Source organism: Hyla sarda, chromosome 6 (assembly GCF_029499605.1).
Source record: "Hyla sarda isolate aHylSar1 chromosome 6, aHylSar1.hap1, whole genome shotgun sequence".
Lineage (NCBI taxonomy): Eukaryota > Metazoa > Chordata > Amphibia > Anura > Hylidae > Hyla > Hyla sarda.
The window spans coordinates 303,825,672-303,851,858 of NC_079194.1; the positions used below are offsets into that span (position 1 = coordinate 303,825,672).

The 26,187-nt window shown below is 46.7% G+C and overlaps 1 long non-coding RNA gene across 1 annotated transcript in view; it reads left to right on the plus strand.

Moving 5' to 3' along the window:
* Positions 1 to 2,283: 2,283 nt before the first annotated feature.
* The window catches only part of LOC130277349 (uncharacterized), a 71,263-nt gene continuing 47,359 nt past the window's right edge, over positions 2,284 to 26,187 (plus strand). Inside the window, exons 1-2 of the long non-coding RNA XR_008845436.1 lie at positions 2,284 to 2,415; positions 11,046 to 11,116. This is a non-coding gene — a long non-coding RNA (uncharacterized LOC130277349). The remainder of the gene's footprint in view (positions 2,416 to 11,045; positions 11,117 to 26,187) is intronic.

Sequence of the window (26,187 nt, forward strand, 5' to 3'; positions counted from 1 at the left end):
AATGTTCGCTTATGCTAATTTTTTATATGCTAATTTTCGCACACGCGGATATTCGCGTATGCGAAAATAAAACGAGAATATTACGAATATGCGAATATTCGCGAATATGACGAATATTCGTCCATATATTCGCGAATTCGAATATGGCCTATGCCGCTCAACACTTCTGCCTACTCCTCCCTCTCAGCCGTGGCCTGCTTGGACTCTGGTGCTTCTGGAAATTTTATTCTGGACTCTTTGGTGAACAAGTTCTCCATCCCGGTGACCCGTCTCGTCAAGCCGCTCTACATTTCTTCGGTCAACGGAGTGAAGTTGGACTGTACTGTGCGTTACCGCACAGAACCCCTCTTAATGTCTATTGGACCCCATCACGAAAAGATTGAATTGTTCGTCTTTCCCAACTGTACCTCTGAAGTCCTCCTCGGTCTGCCATGGCTCCAGCATCATTCTCCCACCCTTGACTGGACCACCGGGGAGATCAAGAATTGGGGCCCTGCTTGCCGCAAGAGATGCCTCACGTCTGCTCCCAGTCCCGTCAGGCAAGCCTCAGTTCCTCCTCCTACACCTGGTCTCCCCAAGGCCTATCGGGACTGTGCCGTGCCTCCTCATAGCCCCCGTCCTGGTAACACTCTGCCCCGTGCCAAGCTTCACCCTCTGCCCTCCCTCCCCATTCCCACTCCTTCTGAACTGCCTGGCTTTGATGAGGAAACCCTACAATCGCTCCCAGTGTCCTCGTCCCACGTGAAGCAATTACCGGACAAAAAAAGGGGGAGACCTAGGGGGGAGGGTACTGTTAAGCCGAGCGCTCCGGGTCCCTGCTCCTCCCCGGAGCGCTCGCGGCGTTCCTCTCTCTGCAGCGCCCCGGTCAGACCCGCTGACCGGGAGCGCTGCACTGACACTGCCGGCGGGGATGCGATTCGCATAGCGGGACGCGCCCGCTCGCGAATCGCATCCCAAGTCACTTACCTGTCCCGGTCCCCGGCTGTCATGTCCTGGCGCGCGCGGCTCCGCTCCTTAGGGCACGCGCGCGCCAGCTCTCTAAGATTTAAAGGGCCAGTGCACCAATGATTGGTGCCTGGCCCAATCAGCCTAATTAGCTTCCACCTGCTCCCTGTCTATATTACCTCACTTCCCCTGCACTTCCTTGCCGGATCTTGTTGCCCTTGTGCCAGTGAAAGCGTTTAGTGTTGTCCAAAGCATTTAGTATTGTCCAGATCTCCTGCTATCCTAATTGACTACGAACCTTGCCGCCTGCCCCGACCTTCTCCTATGTCTGACCTTGCCTCTGCCTAGTCCTTCTGTCCCACGCCTTCTCAGCAGTCAGCGAGGTTGAGCCATTGCCGGTGGATACGACCTGGTTGCTACCGCCGCAGCAATGCTATCCCGCTTTGCGGCGGGCTCTGGTGAAAACCAGTAGCAACCCTAGAACCGGTCCACCGACACGGTCCACGCCAATCCCTCGCTGACACAGAGGATCCACATCCAGCCTGCCGAATCCTAACAATGGTTTCCTTATTTTTTCTCCCTGTATTGTGGGTGTTTACTCAATGTGCTCAATAAAACCTGAACAGTATATTTGTTTGTGTGTTATTCATTTTGTTACATTTTTCTTCTATAATTGTGACTCAGAGAACAATTAAAACACATTCTATTAGTAATCAATACTCACTTTTTTCCCCAGCACTGTGGATGTTTACTCAATGTGCTCAATATATAATTGTTTGTGTAATCAATCTTGCCTTTTTTTTTTCTTCATAATTGTGACTTAGAGTACAACATTTTATTAGTAATCAGTGCAGCAATCCAGGTGTTTTTAAAGGGTTCACTTTCTTTTCCTCCATACACTGTGTGGACTTTTACTCAATGGCCCTTATTTACTAAGAGTGTTGTGTAGGTTTCTTTGTGGGTTTTAATTCCCTACAATTTATTTTCCACGGTATTTACTAAGGTTTCCCTACAGTTTCCACTTTCCCTACATTTTGCTTTTTTACACCTGCTCTGATCTGTCGGGTTTTCCTCAGCTCAGATCCACCACATTTTCTGTGGAAACCTTAGTAAATCTGTTGGGATTTTGTGAAAATGTCGGGAACACGCCCCTTTTCGGTGACCACGCGCCCTTTACCCGTCGGCCACGCACATTTTTCGGGTTTTCTTAGCAAAATGGAGAGTTAGTCAGTTTTTTTTCAATTCTGGCGCAAATTCTGGCACAGACAGAATTTGTGGCGCAAATTTCTGGCGCACAACCTGACAAAACATGTTGAGTTTGCAATAGTAAATGAGGGCCAGTGTCTCAATAAAACATAAACAGTAAAATTGTAATGTCTGTGCGTTATTTAGTTACATAGTTTCTCTCTCATTGTGACTTAGAGGACAATTAGACCACATTCAATTCATCTAATCAAGACAGAATTCCAGGTATTTCACCTATTTTGCTCCCTGCACTGTGGATGTTTACTGAATGTGCTTATTAAAACACAAACAGTACAATTGTTTGGGTTATTCATTAAGGTATTTTTCTATGATTGTGACTTAAATAACATTTAGACCACATTCTATTTGTAATCAGGACAGAATTGCCGGTGTTATCTAGTGGGTTCAAATTTTTTTTTTCTTCCTGCACTGAAGATGTTTACTCAATGGGGGAGATTTATCAAAACCTGTGCAGAGGAAGAGTTGTCCACAGCAACTAATCACATTGCCTCTTTCATTTTCCAGAAGACCTGTTAAAAATGAAAGAAGTGATCTGATTGGTTGCTATGGAAAAGTGGGCAATTTTTCCTCTGCACAGGTTTTGATAAATCTCCCCCCAATGTGCTTAATAAAACATAAGGAGTACAATTGTTTATGTTAATAATGTAGTTGTTTTTCTATAATTGTGACTTAGATACCATTAAGACCACATTCTTAAGTATTCAGGGCAGAATTCCCTATATTTCTAAAGGGGGGGGGGGCAAAATAAATTTTCTCCCGGTATTGTGGATGTTTACTCAATGTACCTAATAAAAGAGGAACAGTACAATCAATTGTTTGTGTATTAAGTTAGTTATTTCTCCATAATTGTGACTTAAATAACATTTAGACCACATTCTATTAGTAATCAGGGTAGAATTGCCGGTATTTCCAAAGAGGTCAACTACTTTTTTCTCCCTGCACTGTGCATGTTTACTCAATGTTATTAAAACATGAACAGTAAAATTGGAATTGTTTATGTGCTATTAATTTAGTTTTTTCTCTATAATTGTAATGTAACATTTTGACCACATTTTAATAGTAATAAAGGCAGAATTCTCACATCAGTTATATTTCCCCCCCTGCACTGTGGATGTTTACACGGTACAATTGTAATTTTTTATGTGTAGTTAATTTAGTCCACATTCTATTAGTACTAAGGGCGTAGTAAGTAAATTAGTAATAAGGACTAGAATTAGTAATCAGTTTATATACCCAGGTATTTCTAAGGTTTCATCTATTTGTTTTTCTCCCTGCACTGTGCATGTTTACATTTACTCAATGTACATGAACAGTAAAATTGTAAATGTGCTATTAATTTAGTTCTTCCTCTATAATTGTACCATATAGACAACATTCTAATAGTAATAAGGGCAGAATTGTTGGTTCATCTATTTTTTCTCCCTTCGCTGTGCATGTTTACATGGTACAATTGTTATAATTTATATTTCATTAGTTTAGCTCTTTCTCTATAATTGTAACATTTAGACGACATTCTAATAGTAATAAGGGCAGAACTCTTGGTTGCTCTATTTTTTCTCTCTCCTTGCACTGTGAATGTTTACCTGGTACAATTGTTATTGTTTGTGTCATTAGTTTAGCTCCTTTTCTATAATTGTAACATTTAGACGACATTCTAATAGTAATAAGGGCAGAACTCTTGGTTGATCTATTTTTTTTTCTACCTGCACTGTGAATGTTTACCTGGTACAATTGTTATTGTTTATGTGTCATCAATTTAGCTCCTTCTTTATAATTGTAACATTTAGACCACATTAGTAATGAGTTCAGATACCCCGGGTTCACTTTCTATTCTTGCATCCGTACATCCGATACCCCGCATGAGTAGAGTGCTCCCTTAAGAGCCACATATAAATGTGATAAAACGCTGTGAAGTCGTCTGGGGATTCCGGTCTTTGCGCGCAGCTTCTAATGACATTTCTGAGCTCCTGGTCCCCAAGTCGTTCTTATTTGATGTCTTAGCCCACTACCCTTCCCATGGAAATCTCGCACTCTTCTTCGCCATCGGCAAAGGACACAGATAAAAGCCGTCTGCTTTCTGCACATCAATCCCTTTGATCTCGTCTGCAAAATAATTAATAATCCGGTGAAGTGTCACATGACTGCGCTCCCGTAATTGGCGCTTTTACAAGTGACTCTCAGGATCTCGTATTGTCTGAGACTCCCACTTGTAAGATGAAGCTTCTTCAACCTTTGGAACATAATACAATTAAATGTTCTTCTTTTTCTTCAGTCATTGGAAAAAAAAAAATAATTTAACTAATAATACAAAAAAAAAAAAAAAAAAAAAAAAAAGCATTTAATAACAAAGAATGGCTGAAAATGAGCAGATACTGAAATATCCTTCAACTCCTTATACTTGTCTAGAGATTTCAAAAAGCTATTAAGTGTTTCTGAACCAGCGTGCCTCCAGCTGTTGCAAAACTACAACCCCCAGCATGCCCGGACAGCCAAAGGCTGTCCGGGCATGCTGGGAGTTGTAGTTTTGCAACAGCTGGAGGCACACTTTGGTTGAAAGAAAAATACTGATCTATGTGTAGGATGACCTATCGACTGTCTCTTGACTCTGGATGTCAGAGGAGAGAAGGGTCAGGCAAGTGTCCAACTGCAGAATACATGTGCTGGTGTATATGTGGGAATGGGGAGTGCATGCAGGGAGTTGTAGTTTAGCAACAGCTGGAGACACATTGGATAGAAAACACTGATCTATGTGTACAATGGCCTCTCGACTCTCTGTTGACTCTGGATGTCAGAGGAGAGAAGGGTCGGGCAAGTGTCCTCCTGCAGAATACATGTACTAGTGTATACAGGGATGGGGAGTGCATGCTGAGAGTTGTAGTTTTGCATCAGTTGGAGGCACCCTGGTTGGGAAACAATAGTCTATGTGCACAATGGCCTCTCAACTCTCTGATGACTCTGGCTGTCAGAGGAGAGAAGGTCGGACAAGTGTCCCCCTGCAGAATACATGTTAGTGTATGTGGGGATGGGGAGAGCATGCTGGTAGTTGTAGTTTTGCAACAGCTGGAAGCACCCTGGTTGGGAAACACTGGTTTAGGGGGGGTCTGTATTTATTTATGGGACCCCTTTTGGATCTGTACTCATTTTGTGTTCTGATGATTGGGGGGGGGGGATTAATATGCACTACCGGTGACTCAATGGGATAGGTCGAGGGGGACCCGTATAATAATGTTCCCAAACCCAATCAGAATGTCACTCCCCCCCCCCCCCCCCCCCCCAACATATGGTTCTCCAACTGCTGCAAAACCACAACTCCCAGCATGCCCTGAAACCCGCAGGTTCTTTAGTCGTCGCACAACTACAACTCCAATCGTGCTCTGACTCCCCACATCCGATAAGGGGGGAGGGGCAGGGAGTCCTCTGTGTCCCCATAATAGTTTATTTTTTTTAGACACTTTATCCACCTGTGGGGTCCTAAGTCTGAACCCCCCCCCCCCCCCTCCTCCTCCATCATTGTAACATGCCAAAAATTACACTTCCTACAAGCCCCGTGGGTCGGGTTTTTGGGGCCGGTGATTGACGCTTCTGGGAAATGGCCAACGGGAAAAACACGAGACAAATCTCCTCTCCCGAGAATCCGCTTCGTCATTTTGACATCTCAATAAGAAGTAACACGGTCGGCTGTAATTTCCTGCGCGCATTTTTCCTTGTAAGATAAATAAATGTGAGCGAACGCGCACCGAGCGCCCCCCCCCCACCGCCCCCGGCCAACGCTACGAGTTAATTGATAACCCGCTCTGTACTTGGCCGCTGCACAACGTGACATTTCCAGGTACGACTCCCGGAGCCACCATCGTAATGACTTCTTCTATCTGATGGCGAACGTTCTAATGGCGCCCCCCAGAACAAAGCGTCCTGCTCTCATGTGACCCCCAGACTGGGGGGATCTTATCTCTACTGAGTAATAAGAGTTTGTTCCAGAAACCGGCGCTGGCGGCAAGACGAATATGTTATTCTCCAGTCAGCGCTGAAGTGCCATCCGCTGTTTTCCTGTTAACTCTCAGGTTCCAAGATGGCGGCACAACAGCTTCACATTCTGCATTCCATTAGATAAAATACGGCCCAGTTCACACTACTGTGGTAGCTTGGGGGGTGTAGGGTATGAGTATGTTAACCATTGCTATTCGTGACACCAAGGGGAGCGCTCCTCAATAAAGCTTTTCCTACCGCCGCCCTTCCCAGGAACGATAGTGAGGTAGATGATAATAGGTTTAAGTAGATGGTAATAATGGATTGTCCACAACCGGAAAGTTTCTGCACACAGCGTTAACTTTCTGAACACTTCATTAACATAACAGTCTCTCATCAATACAGCTTCCTTTTGGAGATTGACAATGGTTGGGACTTTAGCTTTAAGAGTCTCTAGTATATTGCGCTGGTCCACTGGATTTAGGGGAATTAGTTGCGGTCCAGTAGTCACACTAGTATTACCGGGAATTAGAGTAAGACTCACGATTTTTGGTTCTGCTGAGGCCGTAGGCTTTGAGGCCGAGCGTGTCTTTGAAAGTTGCGCAGATCCGTCCTGTTAGTCCGGCATCCACGAGAGCAGCAACCCTAGAGGGCGATAATTGGATGCAGCTCCCTTATATGGGCAGGGGCTGGACTAACGCTAATTGGTCCATACGGATGTCAATCACCATTACAAAGATTTCTGGGTAACACGTGACCCAAGGACCTCCAAAGGTCCTGCAACATACCATAGAGGTTATTAGCATGGTCACATGACCGAAGGTCCTGCGATGCCGAACAAGGTAAGTACTAAACATTTCTATATAATATAGATATAATTACTAATATATACATTTATTAATATTAAAGTTAGACTTGAGGAGAGGCGACTAGGGGCTGTCCCACCTGAGGAACCCTACCTGAACGTAGTTACTCTGACTTTGGGGACCTCTACACTAGGTACTGGATGCAATACAGTACCGGAACACCACACTACTGATTCCCGTAAATATGTAAATAGGATTCTGCTGCACGGTGCACACTGCGCAATTCCACCTCCGAATGACTGATCTTGTTTATTCTTTTCAGGGGAATAATAAGCAAAAAAAAAGTAAGGAAAAAATTACTAAAAAAAAAGAATACATAAGCAAAGATTGATAAATGTCCCTCAATGTTTGTAAATTTTGATTCAGTGGCTATTGCTACTTTTTCTTTGTGTCATATAGTTTTCTGGAGCTATACTGTGTGTGTTGTTGTTGAGACCCTAGCACCCTCGTAACATGTTTAGGTTATAACCAGAATGGGGATTCATAGTTGGGGTGTATGGTTTTGTCTAATTATAATACACTAATACATTGTATTCTGCAGGAGGACACTTGCCCGACCCTTCTCTTCTCTGACATCCAGAGTCAACAGAGTCGAGAGGCCATCGAACGCATAGATTAGTGTTTTTCAACCAGTGTGCCTCCAGCTGTTGCAAAACTACAACTCCCAGCGTGCATTCCCCATCCTTGCATACACTAGCACATATAGTCTGCAGGGGGACACTTGCCCGACACATCTCTCCTCTGACATCCGGAGTCAACAGAGTCCAGAAGCCATCATACGCATAGATCAGTGTTTCCAAAGCAGCGACTTTTCCAGCTATTGCAAAACTACAACTCCCAGCATGCCCAAACAACTGAAGGTTAAAGTGTTTCTGAGCAGCGGTCAGTCAGATTTAGGATGCAGCTCTGGATGTGATTGGAGTATAAAATGTGGTGACATTTGAGATAGAATGAATAGATGTTTTACCATCAACCCCTGAATGGGCCCTTCACAACACGGGGCCCCTATTCTAGTATCAGCCACCTGTGCTCTGCGCGAGGATCGGAGGTCACATGACTGTCAACACTGTCACTTATCAGCCATCCTTTACGTTCATTTCCCGGCAGTATTCATGACGGCTGATTGTTAGCGGCTTCTAATTAACCAAGAACAATGAGAATGATAAAACGTCGTCAGACAATTAGCGCAAATTAGAACAGAATTTAGGGAAGGAAAATATTGATCATTACGGTGGGAACAAAGCGTCTCCGCATTCCATTCATCTGATGAGGGTTCATGGTTACTGTATAACTGAGCACGCTGAGCGGCTGCCATGTTTAAAGCAGTGTTCCACAACCAGTGTACCTCCAGCTGTTGCAAAACTACAACTCCCAGAATGCCTGGACAGCCGTTGGCTGTCCAGGCATCCTGGGAGTTGTAGTTTTGCAATAGCTGGAGGCACACTGGTTGTGGAACACTGCTTTAAAGCATAGCGACACCTTCCCATGACATTTCAGTATAAGCAGTGTAATGGAGGACATTATAGAGCACTACTACACTGCTAAAAAAATAAAGGGAACACAATGTAACTCCAAGTGACTGACACTTGTGTGAAATCCCACTGTCCACTCAGGAAGAACACTGATTGACAATCAATTTCACATGGAACAGACAACACGTGGAAATTATAGGCAATTAGCAAGACACCCCCAATAAAGGAGTGGTTCTGCAGGTGGTGACCACAGACCACTTCTCAGTTCCTATGCTTCCTGGCTGATGTTTTGGTCACTTTTGAATGCTGGCGGTGCTTTCACTCTAGTGGTAGCATGAGACGGAGTCTACAACCCACACAAGTGGCTCAGGGAGTGCAGCTCATCCAGGATGGCACATCAATGCGAGCTGTGGCAAGAAGGTTTGCTGTGTCTGTCAGCGTAGTGTCCAGAGCAGGGAGGCGCTACCAGGAGACAGGCCAGTACATCAGGAGACGTGGAGGAGGCCGTAGGAGGGCAACAACCCAGCAGCAGGACCACTACCTCCACCTTTGTGCAAGGAGGAGCAGGAGGAGCACTGCCAGAGCGCTGCAAAATGACCTCGAGCAGGGCACAAATGTGCATGTGTCCACTCAAACGGTCAGAAACAGACTCCATGAGGGTGGTATGAGGGCCCGACCTCCACAGGGGGGGGGGGGGGGGTTGTGCTAACAGCCCAACGCTGTGCAGGGTGTTTGGCATTTGCCAGAGAACACCAAGATTGGCAAATTCACCACTGGTGCCCTGTACTCTTCAAATATGAAAGCAGGTTCACACTGAGCACGTGTGACAGACGTGACAGAGTCTGGAGACGCCGTGGAGAACATTCTGCTGCCTGCAACATCTTCCAGCATGAACAGTTTGACGGTGGGTCAGTAATGGTGTGGGGTGGCATTTCTTTGGGGGGCCGCACAGCCCTCCATGCGCTTGCCAGAGGTAGCCTGACTGCCATTAGGTACTGAGATGAGATCCTCAGACCCCTTGTGAGACCATATGCTGGTGCGGTTGGCCCTGGGTTCCTCCTAATACAAGACAATGCTAGACCTCATGTGGCTGGAGTGTGTCAGCAGCAGATTCTATGGACTGGCCGCCCGTTCCCCTGAATCCGATTGAGCACATCTGGGACGTTTCGCTCCATCCACCACAGACTGTCTAGGAGTTGGCGGATGCTTTAGTCCAGGTCTGGGAGGACATCCCTCAGGAGACCATCCTCCACCTCATCAGAATCATGCCCAGGCATTGTAGGGAGGTCATATGGGCACGTGGAGGCCACACACACTACTGAGCCTCATTGTGACTTGTATTAAGGACATTACATAAAGTTGGATCAGCCTGTAGTGGGGTTTTTCACAGTGATTTTGAGTGTGACTCCACATCCAGACCTCCAGGGGTTGATGATTTCCATTGATAATTTTTGTGTGATTTTGTTGTCAGCTCATTCAACTATGTAAAGAGGAAAGGATTTAATACGATTAGTTCATTCATTCAGATCTAGGATGTGTTCTCTCAGTGTTACCTTTTTTGAGCAGTGTATAATTCCAGCACTGGGAAAGAGATGAGTTTTCACAAGCTTTTCTGTCTCTGCATCTTTTTCACTTTGTAGCTCCTTTCCCTCTCCATAGATTTTTGTTGGCAGCATGGAGAACAATATAGGGCAATACTGAGCAGTGTAATTATTAATCCAGCACTTGGATGAAATGTAACAGTTACTTAAAGCGTTCAGAAGCTTTTCTGTCTCTCTCACTTTGTAGCTCTCACCTCCCAATCTTCATAGACTTTTATCAGCAGCATAATGGAGGACTTTATAGAGCAGTACTGAGATATGAATCCAGAAGTGGGGAAAAGATGTAACACTTACTAGAGCTATTAGCAGCTTCTCTGCTTTGCTTTGTAGCTCTCCCCCTCTCCTTTTACTTCTGTGAGTGGCATGGATGACATTATCGAGCAGTACTGGGCTATGTAAGCAGCACAGGGGAAAATATGTAACATTTAATAGTTTTCACAAGCTTTTCTGTCTCTGCTTCTCTTTCACTTTGTAGCTCTTTACCCTCTCCATAGATTTCTGTTGGCAGAATGGAGAACATTATAGAGCAGTACTGAGCAATGTAATATTTGAATCCACCACCGGGATGAAATGTAACACTTACTAGAGCCTTCAGCAGCTTTTATGTCTCTCCATAGAACTCCTCTCTCTATAGACTTCTATGAGCCTCGTAATGGAGGACATTATAGAGGAGTACTTAAAAAGATGAAGCACTTACTACAGCTTTTTGCAGCATCCCCTTCACTGGCTGTCTCTCGCTTTGTAGCGTTCCCCTTTGCATAAACTTCTGTGAGAAGCATAAAGGACATTATAGAGCAGTACTGCACTATGTATGCTATGAATCCAGCACTTGAAAGGAAATGAAACATTTAATAACGTTTTCAGAAGCTTTTTTGTCTCTGATTCTCTCTCACTTTGTAACTCCTTTCCCCTCCTTCCCCTCTCCATAGATTTCTGTTGGCGGCATGGAGAACATTATAGAACAGTACTGAGCAATGTAAGCTGTGAATACAGCACTGAGGTGAGATATAACACTTTTCAGATCTCTCAGTGGCTTCTCTATGTGTTTCTGCTTCTGTCTCACTCCGCAGCTCCTTCCTTTTTCTCTTTCCCCTCCAAAGGCCTCTATTAGGTATTTGTGCTATACTGTATGCAACAAAAGCATCAATTTGATTACAACCAAGAAGACAGAAACCATTTGTATTGCATTAATATCAATCTTAGTTGTACAGTACAATGGCCCTCAAGGCTCCTGACCTAATCACAACCTTTGTCCCAACATGTTTCCCCTCTAAATTAATATCAGTGATCATCAGGGGACCAAATCATAGGATATAAATGACCAAATAACGTCAGAAGGGATCAATGTACAAAGATGACAAATTACAGAAGCACATACAGATGAATGTGCTTTAGATTGATACTAAGGTCCAATGAGGTAACGCACTCGGGTTCCCTGGTAATCAGCTGGATGGCTGCTGTAATACAGAATAAGAGACACAGTGGGGGAATAGAGTTTATTGGGATAATTCTGTGACACAAAACAATATTCTCTGCCACCAAATCCTATTTTGTATCACAGAATGATATCATAATACAATATCATCAGATACTTTGCTATAATGTGACAAACTGCTCTATATAGCTAATGAATGATATTTAGACAATAGGTTGATGATGAGTTTAGTTCCCCAGAGTACCCCTTTAATTTTGTGTCACACACCGAAATCCTAATAACATAGCCTCAGATACTTAGCTATAATTTGACATTTTGCATGGTTTATTTTGTGTCGCAAACTCTTGTTGTGTGTGTCACCAAACAATAGTTTGTGTTACACAATTATATTTGTCTGTGATACTAAAAATAACATTGTGTGATACAGAATACTACTTGGTGTCACAATATAATACAGTAACTCAAACCCCAACAGAATATCATATCCAGGGTAGGGAAAGAGTGCAACCTACTGCTAGCCTAAAACCCTTTTCCTACCTACTTGGACGATCCACCCTAAATGACTGCCCCTAACTGGGCGATGGTCCCTACACTGGACTATGTGGGGGGCATAAAAATAGTCAGGCAAACCAAATTGGTAATAAAGAGGCAGACAAGGTACAAAATCACAAAGGCAAAAGCAGAATTAACTGGATAAAACCTAGAGAGTAGCGTGGTACTAAATCAGAAGGCAAATGCAACATCTGAAAAGAGGCAATAGCTAATACAGAAACGCGAGTGATGACAATCACTGTTTGCAAAACTGCCAATAACATCAGAGATAAGCAGCGGCTGATAGATTGACAGCCCCTAACTGGTTGATGGTCCCTACACTGGACTATGTGGGGGTCACCAAAATAGTCAGGCAAACCAGATTGGTAATAAAGAGGCAGACAGGGTACAAAATCACAAAGGCAACAGTAGAACAAACTGGATGAAACCTAGAGAGTAGCGTGGTTCAAAATCAGAAGGCAAATGCAACATCTGAAAAGAGGCAATAGCTAATACGGAAATGCGAGTGCAAAACTGCCAGTAACATCAGAGTAAAGCAGCGACTGATACATTGTAACAAAGAAACTGAGGTTATGGTTTTAGGATATAAGTCTCTGACACCAAATACAATTACACGACTGTTGTTTGGATGTAGAATTATTTGCCCCCCTAATATTTTCTATACATGTGTCCTAAGTTACCCTGGAAAGGTGGTTTCTCCCCTCAGTCCGCTCGGGATATAGTCACACCGGAGGACGAGTGCGCGTTGCGTTAGGAGCGGCTGATATTTCAGAAGAGATATTAAGGGAATTATTGGGACAGCGGTATCGCTCAGGCCGCCGCAGAAAAGGTTTTTGTAAAAGTCAAGAGAAGATTTGTTCCAGCTGTGGAGAAATAAGATAAAGCTCCGGAGGATGCTGCTAAATTCATTACAGGACGGATCCAACAAAAGCCGCCGTCTCAGTTTTCACTTGAGTTTTCGTATAAATCTCTATATGGGGGGCGGAGAGCGACACCCGCTTCTTGTACGATGGAGTCAACAGAGAAAGAAACATAAAAGCAACAAAAACGTATACAACTGCTTCTGCCCATAACGACCAATCACAGCGCAGGGTTAAAGGGGTACTCCGCCCTTAGACATCGTATCCCCTATCTAGAGGATAGGGGATAAGATGTCTGATCGCGAGGGTCCCGCCACTAAGGACCCCTGCGATGTCCCTGCTGCACCCGGCGTTCGTATAGAGCATTGGGTTCAGCGCCGGAGGCTCATGACATCATGGCCACGCCCCCTCAATGCAAGTCTATGGGAGGGGGCGTGATGCCCCCTCCCATAGACTTGCATTGAGGGGGCGTGGCCTTAACGTAACGAGCTGGGCACGACCGTGACATCACAAACTTTCGCCCCTCATCGCCAGGAGTGAAGTTCGCTCCATGCATCGGATTATCTAGGGTGCTGCAGCCGAGATCGCGGAGATGTCTAGGGGCGGAGTACCCCTTTAATTTCTTAATGGGCTCTGGTAGAATGAAAGCTGAAATGTGATTGGTCGCTGTGGGCAAAACCAAATAGTAATCGTTTGCACCGTTTTTACTCTTTACCCTCCAGCGTGGGATTTTTCTTTAAATTAATTTCCTTAAAATGTAGCCCCTATATACAGTACAACCTCATCTCAATATGTGCCATCCACTGCCCCATACACAGTACTGACACATACACCAGCCACTGCCCCTATATACAGTACTGACACCTACACCAGTCATTGCCCCTATATACAGTACAACCTCATAAACCAGTACGTGCAGCCATTGCCCCATATACAGTACTGACACCTACACCAGTCATTGCCCCTATATACAGTACAACCTCATAAACCAGTACATGCAGCCACTGCCCCATATACAGTACTGACACCTACACCAGTCATTGCCCCTATATACAGTACAACCTCATAAACCAGTACGTGCAGCCACTGCCCCATACACAGTACTGACACATACACCAGCCACTGCCCCTATATACAGTACAACCTCATGCCTCAATATGTGCCATCCACTGCCCCATACACAGTACTGACACATACACCAGTCATTGCCCCCATATACAGTACAACCTCGTGCCTCAATATGTGCCATCCACTGCCCCATACACAGTACTGACACATACACCAGTCATTGCCCCCATATACAGTACAACCTCGTGCCTCAATATGTGCCATCCACTGCCCCATACACAGTACTGACACATACACCAGTCATTGCCCCCATATACAGTACAACCTCGTGCCTCAATATGTGCCATCCACTGCCCCATACACAGTACTGACACATACACCAGCCACTGCCCCTATATACAGTACAACCTCATATCTCAATATGTGCCATCCACTGCCCCATATACAGTACTGACACATACACCAGCCACTGCCCCTATATACAGTACAACCTCATAAACCAGTACGTGCAGCCACTGCCCCATATACAGTACTGACACATACACCAGCCACTGCCCCTATATACAGTACAACCTCATAAACCAGTACGTGCAGCCACTGCCCCATATACAGTACTGACACATACACCAGTCATTGCCCCATATACAGTACTGACACATACACCAGCCACTGCCCCTATATACAGTACAACCTCATGCCTCAATATGTGCCATCCACTGCCCCATACACAGAACTGACACATACACCAGTCATTGCCCCCATATACAGTACAACCTCATGCCTCAATATGTGCCATCCACTGCCCCATACACAGTACTGACACATACACCAGTCATTGCCCCCATATACAGTACAACCTCATGCCTCAATATGTGCCATCCACTGCCCCATACACAGTACTGACACATACACCAGGCATTGCCCCTATATACAGTACAACCTCATGCCTCAATATGTGCCATCCACTGCCCCATACACAGTACTGACACATACACCAGCCACTGCCCCTATATACAGTACAACCTCATGCCTCAATATGTGCCATCCACTGCCCCATACACAGTACTGACACATACACCAGTCATTGCCCCCATATACAGTACAACCTCGTGCCTCAATATGTGCCATCCACTGCCCCATATACAGTACTGACACATACACTAGCCACTGCCCCTATACACAGTAAAACCTCATAAACCTGTACGTGCAGCCAATGCCACATATACAGTACTGACACATACACCAGTCATTGCCCCCATATACAGTACAACCTCGTGCCTCAATATGTGCCATCCACTGCCCTATATACAGTACTGACACATACACCAGTCATTGCCCCTATATACAGTACTGACACATACACCAGTCATTGCCCCATATACAGTACAACCTCATGCCTCAATATGTGCCATCCACTGCCCCATACACAGTACTGACACATACACCAGTCATTGCCCCATATACAGTACAACCTCATGCCTCAATATGTGCCATCGACTGCCCCATATACAGTACTGACACATACACCAGCCACTGCCCCTATATACAGTACTGACACATACACCAGTCATTGCCCCTATATACAGTACTGACACATACACCAGCCACTGCCCCATATACAGTACTGACACATACACCAGTAATTGCCCCTATATACAGTACTGACACATACACCAGTCATTGCCTCCATATACAGTACTGACACATACACCAGCCATTGCCTCCATACACAGTACTGACACATACACCAGCCACTGCCCCTATATACAGGACAACCTCATAAACCAGTACGTGCAGCCACTGCCCCATATACAGTACTGACACATACACCAGTCATTGCCCCCATATACAGTACAACCTCATAAACCAGTACGTGCAGCCACTGCCCCATATACAGTACTGACACCTACACCAGTCATTGCCCCTATATACAGTACAACCTCATAAACCAGTACGTGCAGCCACTGCCCCTTATACAGTACTGACACATACACCAGTCATTGCCCCTATATACAGTACAACCTCATGCCTCAATATGTGCCATCCACTGCCCCATATACAGTACTGACACATCCACCAGTCACTGCCCCATATACAGTACAACCTCATGTCTCAATATGGGCCATCCACTGCCCCATATACAGTACAACCTCATGCCTCAATATGTGCCATCCACTGCCCCATATACAGTACTGACACATACACCAGCCACTGCCCCTATATACAGTACAACCTCATGCCTCAATATGTGCCATCCACTGCCCCATATACAGTACAACCTCATGTCTCAATATGTGCCATCCACTGTCCCATATACAGTACTGACACATACACCAGTCATTGCCCCCATATACAGTACAACCTCGTGCCTCAATATGTGCCATCCACTGCCCTATATACAGTACTGACACATACACCAGTCATTGCCCCATATACAGTACTGACACATACACCAGTCATTGCCCCCATATACAGTACAACCTCGTGCCTCAATATGTGCCATCCACTGCCCTATATACAGTACTGACACATACACCAGTCATTGCCCCATATACAGTACTGACACATATACCAGTCATTGCCCCTATATACAGTACAACCTCATGCCTCAATATGTGCCATCCACTGCCCCATATACAGTACTGACACATACACCAACCACTGCCCCTATATACAGTACAACCTCATAAACCAGTACATGCAGCCACTGCCCCATATACAGTACTGCACATACACCAGTCATTGCCCCCATATACAGTACAACCTCGTGCCTCAATATGTGCCATCCACTGCCCTATATACAGTACTGACACATACACCAGTCATTGCCCCATATACAGTACTGACACATACACCAGTCATTGCCCCTATATACAGTACTGACACATACACCAGTCATTGCCTCCATATACAGTACTGACACATACACCAGCCACTGCCCCTATATACAGTAGACCCTCACAGACCTGTACGTGCAGCCACTGGCCCCATACACAGTACAGCCACATGCCCCAATAAGTCTCAGTGACTACCTCTATACACAGTATAGTCTTATGCTACTAATAAGTGCATGCCACTGCCCCCATGTATAGTACAGACACATGCCCCAATAAGTGTCCATGGCCCCCGTATACAGTACAGCCCCAGGCCCTAATTAATTTAGATTATTGTCCATATACAGTAAGGCTGCATGTTCTAAGTGGCAGCTACACCCTATATATAGTACAGCCACATGCCCTAATATACAGTACAGCCACATGCCCCAATAACTACCAGCCACTGTCCCATATACAGTACAGCCACATGCCCCAACTAAGAGCTACTTCCTTAAAATACAGTACAGCCACAATAAGTGCCATCCACTGCCCCCATACACAGTAAAGACACATGTCCTAATAAGTGCCATCCACTGCCCCCCATACACAGTAAAGACACATGTCCCAATAAGTGCCATCCACTGCCCCCCATACACAGTACAGACACATGTCCAAATAAGTGCCATCCACTGCCCCCCATACACAGTACAGACACATGTCCAAATAAGTGCCATCCACTGCCCCCCATACACAGTACAGACACATGTCCAAATAAGTGCCAGCCACTGCCTCCCATACACAGTACAGCCAATGACCCCATATACATCCCAATAAGTGCCAGCCACTGCCCCAGTATACAGTACAACCACATGCCCCAATAAGTGCCAGCCACTGCCCCCATGCACAGTAAAGACACATGTCCCAATAAGTGCCATCCACTGCCCCCATACACAGTAAAGACACATGTCCCAATAAGTGCCATCCACTGCCCCCCATACACAGTACAGACACATGTCCAAATAAGTGCCATCCACTGCCCCCCATACACAGTACAGACACATGTCCAAATAAGTGCCAGCCACTGCCTCCCATACACAGTACAGCCAATGACCCCATATACATCCCAATAAGTGCCAGCCACTGCCCCAGTATACAGTACAACCACATGCCCCAATAAGTGCCAGCCACTGCCCCAGTATACAGTACAACCACATGCCCCAATAAGTGCCAGCCACTGCCCCCATACACAGTAAAGACACATGTCCCAATAAGTGCCATCCACTGCCCCCATACACAGTACAGACACATGTCCAAATAAGTGCCAGCCACTGCCTCCCATACACAGTACAGCCAATGACCCCATATACATCCCAATAAGTGCCAGCCACTGCCCCAGTATACAGTACAACCACATGCCCCAATAAGTGCCAGCCACTGCCCCATATACAGTACAGCCACATGCCCCAATATACAGTACAGCCACATGCCCCAATAAGTGCCAGCCACTGCCCCATATACAGTACAGCCACATGCCCCAATAAGTGCCAGCCACTGCCCCAATATACAGTACAGCCACATGCCACAATAAGAGCCACTTCCTCAAAATACCTTAAAGCCATATGCCCCAATAAGTGCCAGCCACTGCCCCCCCCCCCCATACACAGTACAGCCGCATGCCCTAATAAGTGCCAGCCACCTAACTCCCATAGCTAGAGCTCCCCACATACAGTGCAGCCACGAGCCGACCACTAAGTGCCTGCTATATGTCTCTAATGCACAATGAATGCTATATGCACCCAATGTACCTAATGTATAGCATTCACCTCCTCAAGGCTCCTTGTGAGAAGTCTCCTGTATAAAGGCGCCGCCTCTTAGTATGGGGAGAATTCTGGAGTTTTACGCTTCAGCAAGAAATTGGAACAATTATTCTTTTTTGCGATTACCGGTAGTTTGTGGTAAAACATAAGAAGACGAAGGCGATAATGTCTTCATGATCCGGCATAACTTAAGAGAATCCCGGTATGTGGTCTGACACCTGTGCCCATACATCCTATTACCTCCTCTTCCTTCTGCTACGTCTTCCATTAGATGACACTGACCCCCAACACCGCGCTGCGGCCCCCATAGAATTCACTTTGCACGCTGCAGGCAGCATTTTTTTATTTATTTTTTTTATTTTAGATTTTGCCCATGAATATAATAGAACAGAATTTAATTCAGCTTCTGCGAGCACCAAAGACCATTCCAGTACATGACCTCGATTCTGCCGCTACATAAAAATAATGAATGCATCAGATCGACTGAAAAATACAGACGGCAAAACAAATAGAACTGAATGCATATGTTATAAATGGAAAAGCATGGATCCAGGGGAAAGGCATGACCTCATTCCTGCATCTGAACAGAGGCTCACAGGGCACGGGCCGCTGGCATGGGAATAATCTGTGTGTGCCGCTCTGTGATGGCAGAACCCAAATCTATATGTGTATATAAGATATAAGGTATATATATACTGATCTCATAGACAAAGCAGCAGTATACAGATAGACCTAAAGAGGAGGTGTATAACTACTATATATACTGATCCCATAGAGATAGCAGCAGTATACAGATAGACCTAAAGGGGAGGTGTATAACTACTATATATACTGATTCCATAGAGATAGCAGCAGTATACAGATAGAGCTGAATGGGAGGTGTATAACTACAATATATCCTGATCCCATAGAGATAGCAGCAGTATACAGATAAAGCTGGAGGGGAGGTGTATAACTATTATATATCCTGATCCAATAGAGATAGCAGCAGTATACAGATAGAGCTGGAGGGGAGGTGTATAACTACTATGTACAGTGGTCCCTCAACATACGATGGTAATTTGTTCCAAACAAGCCATCGTTTGTCGAATCCATCGTATGTTGAGGGATTCGTGCAATGTAAAGTATAGGAAGCTGTACTCACCTGTCCCCGCCGCTCGAGATGGTGTCCCCGGGCCTCCGCTGTCTTCTCCGGTCCTCTGTTGTCTTCTCCGGTCCTCTGCTTTCTTCCGCAAGGCCTTACTGGGCCTGCGTTGCAACGTCATTCCTATTGGATGACGTGCGCAGCAGCGTATTGACGTCATTGGAGAGGGCCGAGATCCGGCAGCAGCTTAAGCATTTGGCGCTGCCGGATAGCACTTAATGCGATGGCCCCGACATAAAAAAGCATCGTATGTCGATTTGATCATATGTCGGGGCCATCGTAGGTCGAGGGGTCACATACTGATCCCATAGAGATAGCAGCAGTATACAGATAGAGCTAAAGGGGAGGTGTATAACTACTATATATACTGATTCCATAGAGATAGCAGCAGCATACAGATAGAGCTGGAGCGGAGGTGTATAACTATTTTATATCCTGATCCCATAGAGATAGCAGCAGTATACAGATAGAGCTGGAGGAGAGCTGTATAACTACTATATATACTGATCCCATAGAGATAGCGCTGGAGGGGAGGTGTATAACTACTATATATATATATATATATATATATATATATATATATATATATATATCTATCCTGATCCCATAGCAATAGCAGCAGTATACAGATAGAGCTGGAGGGAAGGTGTACAACTACTATATATCCTGATTTTTGAACTTACAAGGCTCGACCACTGGATGAGAGGGACTGCACGATTTGTCCTTATAATCTAATGTAATATGTCCCTATTATATGAATCGTCCTATAATAACAATGCTGATGTAGTCGCTCAGGACGCGGTGTGCACAGTCTCCGCTCCTCCTGAACCTCCTCTGGTTGATATTTACTAAGCCGTTCCTTGATGCCGTCATCTGCTGCGGTGACCCATGTGTGGGGGTCTCTAAGGACGAGCTGACACTATTCCGCCAGGATCTTCAGAAAACACTTGAATGTCCTGGTGTCCCAGAGAGCGGTAAGTGACTCAGAAGATCGTCCTAGGACCTTGAAGAATTTCTGATAACTCAGCAAAAGCAGAAAAGCAAAGAGAGCTTGATCTTGATCCTTGTAAGCTCCACTTGCTGTCCCCCATAGTTATAGGCTCCACTCTCTGTTCCCCCCGAGTTGTAGGCTCCCCTCTCTGTTCCCCCCATAGTTGTAGGCTCCCCTCTCTGTGCCCCCATAGTTGTATGCTCCCCTCTCTGTGCTCCCCTTAGTTGTAGGCTCCCCTCTCTGTGCCCCCATAGTTGTATGCTCCCCTCTCTGTGTCCCCATAGTTGTAGGCTCCCCTCTCTGTTCCCCCCATAGTTGTAGGCTCCCCTCTCTGTGCCCCCATAGTTGTATGCTCCCCTCTCTGTGCTCCCCTTAGTTGTATGCTCCCCTCTCTGTGTCCCCATACTTGTATGCTCCCCTCTCTGTGTCCCCATAGTTGTATGCTCCCCTCTCTGTGCTCCCCTTAGTTGTAGGCTCCCCTCTCTGTGTCCCCATAGTTGTAGTCTCCCCTCTCTGTGTCCCCATAGTTGTAGGCTCCCCTCTCTGTGCCCCCATAGTTGTATGCTCCCCTCTCTGTGCTCCCCTTAGTTGTAGGCTCCCCTCTCTGTGCTCCCCTTAGTTGTAGGCTCCCCTCTCTGTGTCCCCATAGTTGTATGCTCCCCTCTCTGTGCCCCCCATAGTTGTAGGTTGCCCTCTCTGTGCCCCCATAGTTGTAGTCTCCCCTCTCTGTGCCCCCATAGTTGTAGGCTCCCCTCTCTGTACCCCCCATAGTTGTAGGCTCCCCTCTCTGTGCTCCCCATAGTTGTAGGTTGCCCTCTCTGTGCCCCCATAGTTGTAGTCTCCCCTCTCTGTGCCCCCATAGTTGTAGGCTCCCCTCTCTGTACCCCCCATAGTTGTAGGCTCCCCTCTCTGTGCCCCCATAGTTGTAGTCTCCCCTCTCTGTGCCCCCATAGTTGTATGCTCCCCTCTCTGTGCTCCCCTTAGTTGTATGCTCCCCTCTCTGTGCTCCCCTTAGTTGTAGGCTCCCCTCTCTGTGCTCCCCTTAGTTGTATGCTCCCCTCTCTGTGTCCCCATAGTTGTATGCTCCCCTCTCTGTGTCCCCATAGTTGTATGCTCCCCTCTCTGTGCTCCCCTTAGTTGTAGGCTCCCCTCTCTGTGTCCCCATAGTTGTAGGCTCCCCTCTCTGTGCCCCCATAGTTGTATGCTCCCCTCTCTGTGCCCCCATAGTTGTATGCTCCCCTCTCTGTGCTCCCCTTAGTTGTAGGCTCCCCCCTCTGTGCTCCCCTTAGTTGTAGGCTCCCCTCTCTGTGTCCCCATAGTTGTATGCTCCCCTCTCTGTGCCCCCATAGTTGTATACTCCCCTCTCTGTGCTCCCCTTAGTTGTAGGCTCCCCTCTCTGTGCTCCCCTTAGTTGTAGGCTCCCCTCTCTGTGCCCCCCTTAGTTGTAGGCTCCCCTCTCTGTGTCCCACCTTAGTTGTAGGCTCCCCTCTCTGTGCTCCCCTTAGTTGTAGGCTCCCCTCTCTGTGCTCCCCTTAGTTGTAGGCTCCCCTCTCTGTGTCCCACCTTAGTTGTATGCTCCCCTCTCTGTGCTCCCCTTAGTTGTAGGCTCCCCTCTCTGTGTCCCACCTTAGTTGTATGCTCCCCTCTCTGTGCTCCCCTTAGTTGTAGGCTCCCCTCTCTGTGTCCCACCTTAGTTGTATGCTCCCCTCTCTGTGCTCCCCTTAGTTGTAGGCTCCCCTCTCTGTGCTCCCCTTAGTTGTAGGCTCCCCTCTCTGTGTCCCCATAGTTGTATGCTCCCCTCTCTGTGCCCCCATAGTTGTATACTCCCCTCTCTGTGCTCCCCTTAGTTGTAGGCTCCCCTCTCTGTGCTCCCCTTAGTTGTAGGCTCCCCTCTCTGTGCCCCCCTTAGTTGTAGGCTCCCCTCTCTGTGTCCCCCCTTAGTTGTAGGCTCCCCTCTCTGTGTCTCCATAGTTGTATGCTCCCCTCGCTGTCTCCCATAGTTGTAGGCTCCCCTCACTGTCCCCAATAGTTGCATGATACCCTCTCTGTGCCCCTATAGTTGTAGGTTCCCCTCTCTGTGCCCTCATAGTTTTAGGCTCCCCTCTCTGTTCCCCCCTACTTGTAGGCTCTCCTCTTTGCTCCCCCCTACTTGTAGGCTCTCCTCTCTGTGACCCCATAGTTGTATGTTCCCCTCTCTGTGCCCCTTTAGCTGTAGGCTCCCCTCTCTGTTCCCCCATAGTTTTAGGCTCCCCTCTCTGTTCCCTCTACTTGTAGGCTCCCCTCTCTGTGCCCCCGAGTTGTAGGCTCCTCTCTCTGTTCCCCCATAGTTGTGTGTCCCCTCTCTGTGCTCCCATAGTTGTACATTGGCCTTTCTGTTCCCCCTGAGTTGTAGGCTCCATTCTCTGTGCCCCCATAGTTGTAGGCTCCATTCTCTGTGCCCCCATAGTTGTAGGCTCCATTCTCTGTGCCCCCATAGTTTTAGGCTCCCCTCTCTGTGCCCCCATAGTTTTAGGCTCCCCTCTCTGTGCCCCCATAGTTGTCGGCTCCCCTCTCTGTGCCCCCATAGTTGTAGTCTCCCCTCTCTGTGCCCCCATAGTTGTAGGCTCCCCTCTCTGTGCCCCCATAGTTGTCGGCTCCCCTCTCTGTGCCCCCATAGTTGTAGTCTCCCCTCTCTGTGCCCCCATAGTTGTAGGCTCCCCTCTCTGTGCCCCCATAGTTTTAGGCTCCCCTCTCTGTGTTCCCATAGTTGTAGGCTCCCCTCTTTGTGCCCTCATAGTCCTAGGCTCCCCTATCTGTGCCCCAATAGTTGTAGGCTCCCCTCTCTGTGCCCCCATAGTTGTAGGCTCCCCTCTCTGTGTCCCCATAGTTGTAGGCTCCCCTCTCTGTGCCCCCATAGTTGTAGGCTCCCCTCTCTGTGTGCCCATAGTTGTACGCTCCCCTCTCTGTGCCCCTATAGTTGTAGGCTCCCCTCTCTGTCCCCCATAGTTGTTGGCTCCCCTCTCTGTTCCCTATAGTTGTTGGCTCCCCTCTCTGTGCCCCTATAGTTGTAGGCTCCCCTCTCTGTGCCCCCATAGTTTTAGGCTCCCCTCTCTTTGCCCGCAGGCAATGGGTGGCAGGTGGTCGTCTTCCAGGCACCGATCAGAGTCCAGGACGGGTGGCTCTCCGAGTTCTGCTCTGCTCCTCCCGGTGATGTAATGGGGTGTGCCATGTGATTGGCGTGGATGTGCCTACACAGCACTATTCTTAAAGTGACTGTTGCGCCACTTTAAGGGTCGTGCACCCTGGGCCTTGTCATGACCACATCTACATGTCTAAATGCATTTAGTTGCTGCCATGTGATTGGCCGATCTGCTATTTGTAGGCAAGCAATTGAACAGGTGTACCTAATAAATTACCTAATAAATTACAGGTGCGATTTGGCTGTAAAATAAAGGAGCCGAATGCTGGAATAACTGCACGGAAATTCCGTAATGTAAATGGGCCCTTAAAGCGTTATGTCTCAGATATAAAATTCCTGTGTCAATTAAGGGGTTAAGAAAATTAAGGGAAGATGGGGGAAGATGTTGATTGGACGTAGAGGAGCCGTATCCTAAACCTTACACAATCTTATAGGAGACGCTGGGTGGAGGCCGAGGATTTGCGCAGAGACGCGGATGTTTTTCTGCTGCCGTCTCGTTCTCCGGCTCAGACCCTTCAGTATTCATGGTGAGTATCAGGCGTCAGATGCTGCAATGGAGTCAAAAAAAAAAAAAGGTGCAACATATTATTCTGACCTATATGAATTGTCTCGCAATGAATTCATTGTTCTCTTAGTTCAGTTCTATTCTGTAAAGTTCTCGGACAAGGACTGAATGTTTGACCTTACGTGATGTGGACGATTCACTCAACAAAGCGAACTGTACAGCAGTGTTTCCTAACCAGGATGCCTCCAGCTGTTGCAAAACTACAACTCCCAGCATGCACTCCCCATCTCCTACATACACAAGCACATGTATTCTGCAGGGGGACGTTTGTCCGACCCTTCTCTCCTCTGACATCCAGAGTCAACAGAAAGTCAAGAGGCCATCGTACACATAGATCAGTGTTTCCCAATAAGTGCGCCTCCAGCTGTTGCAAAACTACAACTCCCAGCATACCCGGACAGCCATAGGCTGTCCGGGCATGCTGGGAATTGTAGTTTGGCAATAGGTATTTCATGTATCTGACATTAAACACACAAAACCCAGGGGTGACAGACAAACTTACAGATGTTGTCTATGGAGGGATTTGAACCTAGGACCCCAGCGTTGCATTATCCTCCATGGGTAGTGCCTTTTCTGGCTATAACTTGGAGGTGGCAGCTGTAGTATTGTCAGGAATCCTATAGGATGATATCAGTTCTAGTAGATGTGGAGTCATCATTGGAAGCGTTGGCCGAACGTCTATGAATGTTCTTCCATCCTATATACCCATGAGAACTTCCCTCTACTGCTTATACCTCTCCCTATACACTCATGAACACTTCCCTCTACTGCTAATACCTCTCCCTATACACTCATGAACACTTCCCTCTAATGCTAATACCTCTCCCTATACACCCATGAACACCCCCCTCTACTGCTAATATCTCTCCCTATACACTCATGAACACTTCCCTCTACTGCTAATACCTCTCCCTATACACTCATGAACACTTCCCTCTAATGCTAATACCTCTCCCTATACACCCATGAGAACTTCCCTCTACTGCTAATACCTCATCCTATACACCCATGAACACCCCCCTCTACTGATAATACCTCTCCCTATACACCCAAGAGCACTTTCCTCTACTGCTAATACCTCTCCCTATACACTCAAGAGCACTTTCCTCTACTAATAATACCTCTTCCTATACACCCAAGAACACCTCCCTCTACTGCTAATACCTCTCCCTATACACCCAAGAGCACTTTCCTCTACTGCTAATACCTCTCACTATACACCCATGAGCACTTCCCTCTACTGCTAATAACTCTCCCTATACAATAAATCCCCCCTACTCTGAGACATGAAACCCCCCCAAAAAAAAATCAAGACTGCGGTGTTCAATGTCTATTCCGTGTACTGTGTACGAGTCAGCAGTGAGCGCCATTTCGACGAACACCAAGGACGCGTTGTGATTTACCGTGAAGGTGGAAAGGTTTATGGAGTGAACGCCGGCGCATTTTTTACGGCTCCAGACTCCATCGGAATTAAGTGAAGCTCGTGAAAAACAAGAGTTTAAACAAGAAGAGTTTAATCGCCGGGCGACCGGCGCTGGAGGAGAAAAAGTCTCCAAAGTGACCGTAGATAAGGAAAAAACGGAGGAGGAGGTGCGACCATTGGGGGGGGGGGGGGGGGACACACCGGGGGGGCTACACATCTAAG